We start from the raw sequence: 6,881 nt of genomic DNA on the forward strand, positions 1-6,881 counted from the left end.
CTTCTCAGCCTAGCTACAAAAAGAATGCCGCTACTGTGGCTGCATCCGGACAGAACCTTCTAGGTCAGCTAGCTGTGGGGCAGCATCAGGCAACTTGGTCTTCGTAAAAGGACGAGAGGCTTTTTGCCGCAGAAGCTCCTGTGTCTCTAACATCTTAGAGAAGCAATAGACCAGCATCAAGGGTATAGGTCAGAGTTGATAAATATAGCATAGCTAAATTTCTCTCTCCTTCTTTCTGTCCCTCTCTCACAAGAGACATTAGAATTAATCAATCACAGGACTTTTTTTCTTCTGAAAGCATGTACCATGCTGAGAGCCATAGTTGGTGATACAGATTCTTGGGCTGCAGAGAAAGTGAAGAGAGGAGTATTGATCTCCTTTCCCGAGAAGGTTAAGTTTTATAGTTAACGGAACCTAAAGGGATCCTTTGCTGACACTTTATAATTAGGAGCCCAAGTGGATTCATTTTTTTTTTTTCTCTTGGGGAGAAAAGCCCTGAGCTACTGGTTCACTGGGAGCATCCTGACAGACAAGAGCAGGGGTGGGCCCAGGAGACCCTTTCGTGTCCCAGGAAGAGCCTACAAGACTGCACTGAGCATGTTGGAGATAGGAATGTAGGGCGGATACATGGTCTCCGAAGTCAATCCCCACCTCCCCCGGCGGCTGGGAGCCAAAAACCGGGGCTGCAGCCCGGCAGAAGGACACAGACGATCCGCTGCCCAGGCGTGAAGTCTCTGGTGATTCCTGATACCCAGGAAGGCTGGAGAAGAAAATAACTCCCACCAGCCTCCTCTTACATGGCTTCATTCATTCATTTGTTTATTCACTGAGCCACCGACATTTCCTGTGGCTCTATCTTTGGCCAGGCAGTAGGACTTAGCTGTGGGGGTATTAGTACAGATTCCTGCTTCTGAATCTTCTAACCTTCCCCAGCCATCTCCCCACTCAGTCCTCGGGCATGCATTGCTTTGGGTGTGGACTGATAGAAAGACAGACAACACCACTGAGATAGAAAACCGAGGCCGGGCTTTCCATCTGCCAGAGCCTGGGATGTCAACAACCAAGGTCCTAGCAGGGACTTTTTGGGGTGATGGGTCATTTCTACATCTCGGTTGTGGGGGTCATTACATGGTCACATGCTTTGTCAAAACACACAGAAGTGGACCCTAAAAAGAAGGCATTTTGCTTTATGTAAATTGCTACCTTAAGAATAAAGAAAATATTAATATGCAGTGGAAAAAAGAAAACAAATGCGTACAATATGACACTCTTTATGTAAAAATCTGTAAATGCATGTAACACTAGAATATACTTTTTACATTTTTAGTTTTAGAGAGGGAGAGAGAGAGAGTGCCCGAGTGGGGGAGAGAGGTGGGGGGGGGAGGGGGAGGGAGAGGATCCTAAGCAGACTCCACCCTCAGCACGGAGCCCACCTGGGATTTGATCCCGCGACTGACGGTGAGATCATAACCTGAGCTGAAATCAAGAGTCGGACGCTCAGCCAACTGAGCCACCCAGGTGCCCCTAGAATATACGTTTTAAGTGCACAAACAAGTTATAACAAAACAGAAATCTCTGAGGGACTGAGGAGCACTAGCTCTGGCATTGTCATTACTTGCAGAAGCTGGGGATAGCGGAGGTATTGGGCTCTATCTCTAGCGTTGATTTATTTTGTTTTTAAAAAGAGGAGGATCTGAAGCAAATATGACAAAATGCTAAGGTCGGTTTGATCTTGGTAGTGGGTACAGAGGTATCATATTATTTTCTGATCTTTCTGTAGGTTAAAACGCTTTATAAAAAAAACCGGAGATATTTCAGCCACACACACACACACACACACACACACACACACGGCCCTAAATGTCTCCGGTTCTAAACAAGAGATTTGGAAGCTAGAGGCAAATAAATAACAGTGAAAATGAAAGCAAGAGAGTTCGTGAGTGGGGTAAATCCTGTGTTACCAGGCAGTGGTTGTAGGAAGAGACGTGGAGCAAGGGGTATCTGAGCCTCCTTTCCAGGGAAGAAGCCCAGAAGTGGCAAACCTTATAGTCCCCAGGGTCCTTGGAGGACCCGCGAACAGCTGGCAGAATTTCCCACATCCTGCAGTAAACAGAGACAACACAGTACTTCCCACAACCCAACAGGGGCGTGGAAGGAGCTGAGACAAACAAGATCTGAGAGGAAGAGGGTCCCCAGAAGTGGCTGTGTATGCTACCCTCGGAACAGATGCCAAAAATAAATATTTGCGTGAGGTGTAGAAAAATAAAGAATTTTTTTGTGGCTGGCCCCTTTAAGCTTGTATCCTTAGAACTTGGCTACATTTAGGATGGGTCAGCCGAGCCCCTGCTCTCAGGGACCCACAGTCTGTCTGGGAGACAGAGAAGCAAGGAAACCTTATCTACTGGGGATATGATGCCTTCGGGGGAAAGGGGTAATGAGTGATACAGAAGCTCCTGGCCCCGAAAACCGTTTTTGTGAGACTCCGCCGTCCCTCTCCCCAGTCCCACCTTTGGGGTATATATGAGTTACTATTGCTAGGCAACAAATCGCCTCGAAACTAAATGGCTTCAGATAATCAACACTTATCATCTCACAAAGTTGGTGTGGGCTAGGAATTTGGGAATGGCCTGGCCAGGTGGTTTTGGCTCAGGGTCTCTCAGAAGGATGCAGTCAGGACATGATCAGGGCTGCAGTCACTTGGAGGCTTGACTGGGGTGGGAGGGTCCACCGCCACCGTAGCTCACTCAGATGCTCGTTGTTGGCAGGCCTTAGTTCCTTACCACGTGATCCTCCCCACGGGGTGCTTGAGCATCCTCACAGCATGGCGGCCGGCTTCCCCCAGAGTAAGCGATCCAAGAGAAGGAGCAAGGAAGACTACATCCTGATCCAAAGAAGCTCAGCCCACACTCTAGGGGAGAGAACTAAGCTCCACCTCCAGAAGTGGGGGTGGGGGGAGTATCAAATTATTTATGGACTTAGTTGAAAACCACCAAAGGGCAGGAAGGAAGTCAGCTTTCCTGAATTGCCCCACTGTCCCGATCCCCAAAACGTGATGGATTTTCGTGGGTCCAGTGGTAATAACACGAGGAAGCCCACGTGACAAGACTGGAATTGGGACTCAGACACAGTTGGGAAAGGTTAGGGGTCTAAATACAAGAGCATAGTCAAAACGATCACTGCTGGGATAGGGCTCTCAGGAAGCCAGCACGGGGTGGGGGGCGGGGAGTAGAAGTCAGGCGTGAGCGCGGTCAGCCAAGGTCTGAGCTGTGCTTTTAGGCAGGATGATAGGATCAAGGAGGGATGGGGCAGGGCCCAAGAGGGACCCAGGAGGGGGCCCCAGGCCCCAGGCCCAGGGCCGGACTGCCCAGTGGGCCCCCTAAACATGAACTTTGAGACCCTCAGCGAACAAGATTCTTCAGCGAACAAGAATGTTGCAATCTAAATATCCCAAGTAAGTTCGTTATAATTTCAACACTTGTGTAAGTTTGTGAGTCAGTATTGTTGTAAGCTTGTGTTTTATGAGCCAGTATTGTTTTTATTTTAAATTTGATTCTGAATTACATAATGGGGATGGCGGGGGGGATCGAGAATCTCTGAAGCAGAATTTGCCGATTGGCGTATCATAGCGCACTGATAAACTGTTCGTGGGGAGGGCCTCCTCCACAGCCGTGAAGCTAGTGGCCAGTACAGAGAACCTGCCATAAGGGGCAGCGGTGGGGGCTGACCTCCAGCCTGTGTCCTGTCCACCACGCCTGGCATCCTGGTGCAGGGACGAACCAGCCTGCAGGGAAGGACACATTTTTGTCATTTCTAGTTTCCGCTAGCTGCTGGCTCGGCCAGTAGGTTATAGACCTGTTGAAATACGGATGCCTTTGGCCCTTGGGGAAGGAGGCCAGGCAGGCTAAGAGAGCACCCTGGAGCACCCAGGCCAGATCCCTTCTACCAGGAGCAGCCTGCCCAGTGTCCAAATGGGAAGGAAGGAAGGAAGGAAGGAAGGAAGGAAGGAAGGAAGGAAGGAAGGAAGGGGGAGGGAAGAAGGAAGGGAGGAAGGGAGGGAGGGAAGAAGGAGGGAAGGAAGGAAGGAAAGAAGGAAGGGAGGGAGGGAGGAAGGAAGGCCACGTGAATCCAGTCCTAACTAGGCTACTAACCACTCAAGCATCGGCGCAGTCCCTTGGGCACGGCTGTGCATGCCAGGTGAAGGTTTCCTTACAGTCTCCTGCTAAGTAATCGATCCCCAAGTATGGGTAGCACAGGAGGCCAGCGCGAATCAAGGACGCATGGAAGCAGAGACTGAGAGAAGCAAAGACTCGGGTAGCTACCACCCAGGGTTCGGCCCCCGTGGCCGGCTGGGGAGCAGCGTGCCGAGAAGGCGGAACGGGCCCATTCTCCCAGAGCTTTGGAAGCCGACCGCTGGTGGCAGAATGTCAGCAGCGCTCAGGCCTTTCTGCTCCACTCCCTGATCCTTGTGGGGCTGTGTCTGAACCCCCCCTCTGAAGTGCCCTTCCCTTCAGAGAGCTCCATTCCGCCAGAGGGGCTCTGAGTTGGTCCAGAGCAGTGAAGGGATCTTCGGCCAGACCTCCTAGTATAATAAAGCCTGAATCTGATAGGAAGATGTCGTTTGGGACAGCTTTGTTTGTCCGAGGGATTTGGAGTCAGGGGCCTGCGGGCTGGGGTGTGCTGAGGGAAGTGACATATGCAAATGTGTCACATGCCTGCCCTGCGGAGACTGACAGCTTTATCACGAAGTACCCCAATCTCCCAGGGCCTGTGTATAAAGAGGCCTGGAGCCTTCTCTTGTCTTTTGGCAATGATCCAGCTTGCTCAGGCATGACTTCGCACAGAAATCGGGTTTGGCTTTAAAAACGCTCCTTGTGATGGTAGCTCTGCAGCCAAGACAGGCTCTGTGCTGAATTATTGAGCGGGGCGCCTGCTTGCCTGCCTCGGCCAGAGCCTTTCTTCTCTGTAGCTCCGTGGGCCTGACAAGTCAGTTTCAATACGCAGCGACGCAAGGCCCTGTGCTCGCTCGGCCTGATGCTGGGCCAGATTCCAGACGTCCTTGTACAGCCGCCAACACACCCCGGGCACCAGGCTTTACTCCAGGGTCACGGGCCCTACAGATTCAGACAAATGGATATCTCGATGGTCTCCAAGCTATCGTCCTGTAGGAATCCTGTATCAACATATCTAACACCAATATCACGAATCAACGCCCCAACCAGCTTCTTCACCTGTTTCCTCTATTTTGATGAATGGTGCCACCATCCACCCAGGTGCCTGAGCCCAGGTCTCGGCTTCACTCTTCATTCCTATCGCCTCCCGTCTCTGCAACATGGCATTGGTCTCCGAGTTTGTCTATGCAGCCTCTCAGATATTCCTCACTGGGGCGCCTGGGTGGCTCCGTCGGTTGAACGTCCGACTTCGGCTCAGGTCGTGATCTCACGGTCCGTGAGTTCGAGCCCTGCGTCGGGCTCTGTGCCGACAGCTCAGAGCCTGGAGGCTGCTTCAGACTCTGTGTCTCCCTCTCTCTCTGCCCCTCCCCTGCTTGTGCTCTGTCTCTTCCTGTCTCTCTCAAAAATAAATACACATTAAAAAAAAAAAAATTAAATATTTTTCAGCGCCTGGGTGGCTCCGTCGGTTGAGTGTCCGACTGCAGCTCAGGTCATGATCTCACGGCCCGCGGGTTCGAGCCCCGCATCCGGCTCTGCGCTGACAGTTTAGGGCCTAAGGCCTGCTTTGGATCCTGTGTCTCCCTCTCTCTCTGCCCCTCCCCCCGCTTGTGCTCTGTCTCTCTCACTCTCAAAAACAAATAAACATAACATTTTTTTTTTAATTAAAAATAAAAAACAAAATTCTCAAATGTATTCAATCGTCCCCATTCTCACCACTCCTGACTTGTGGCTGCTATCTCTCCTCTGGGCTCCTGACCTACCCAAGCTCCCCTTCTCCCATCCTTCGGCAACACCATCTAATCCTATCGTTGTCCAACCTTCGTTGGTTCTTATTCATTGCAGGATAAAGTCTAAATCCTGGTAGTCAGAGAGAGCTCAATTTGAATGTTTTGCCACTTGCAACCATAAGACATTGGTCAAGTCAGCCTGTGAAATGAGAGTAATAGCAATGGTGAGGATTGAGGTAATGTGACATAGTTCAGGATCCAGTGTCTAGAAAGTACCAGAAATGCTAACCTTTGTTGCTATTCACATCCTGGCTTCCCCTGCCCTGTCCCTCTTTATCTCCTGACCAGAGGGTCATATCCTACCCAACCACACGCATTCCCTGAACATGCCCTGCCATCTCATGTGTTTGCACTTTGTGTATTCCATTCTCCTGCCTGGAATGACCTCTATCTCCTTATCTAGCCAACGACTTGCTACTCATTCTTAAAGGCCCATCTCAAATATTACCTTCCTTGAGACGGTCCTGATGCTCCCATCTCAGCATTTTCTTAACTTTTGTGACTCTCTTACAACCTGTCACCTTGGAATATTCTCATGCGCGCCTGTCTTAGCGCGCAGTGAGCGCTCTAGGAACAGAGACAATTATCCATTCAAACGTTCATTCACCAACAGGCGTGTGGTATTTCTCACGGGCCAGGCATAGTGCTGGGTGCTGCGGACACAAAATGGCATTAAACACTATCTCTATTAATCAGGGCGCTTAATTGCCAACAATAGCATCCACTATTTTATTGTGGAAACAGTTTTATTCCAGAGAATTGTGTCGCTCACAGAGTCGTGGCAAGGGCCAGGGCCAGGCTTGGTGTCTATACAAGTGCCAGCAATGAAGCTGGGAACTGCAGACTAAGAAAAAGCACCAACTCCATGAAGGCAATGTTCTAGTCAGAAACACCATAATTATAGCCATCCTGTGCTGGGGGCCGG

The 6,881-nt window shown here is 50.5% G+C and overlaps 1 long non-coding RNA gene across 1 annotated transcript; it reads right to left on the minus strand.

Moving 5' to 3' along the window:
- Window positions 1–3,471: 3,471 nt before the first annotated feature.
- LOC123585662 lies at window positions 3,472–5,467 on the minus strand. The gene is made up of 2 exons (XR_006706356.1): window positions 4,149–5,467; window positions 3,472–3,781 (listed from the first exon to the last, which is right to left on the minus strand). It is a non-coding gene; the product is annotated as an uncharacterized LOC123585662 (long non-coding RNA).
- Between the last annotated feature and the right edge of the window lie 1,414 nt (window positions 5,468–6,881).

This window comes from Leopardus geoffroyi, chromosome C3 (genome assembly GCF_018350155.1).
Source record: "Leopardus geoffroyi isolate Oge1 chromosome C3, O.geoffroyi_Oge1_pat1.0, whole genome shotgun sequence".
Taxonomy (NCBI): Eukaryota; Metazoa; Chordata; class Mammalia; order Carnivora; family Felidae; genus Leopardus; species Leopardus geoffroyi.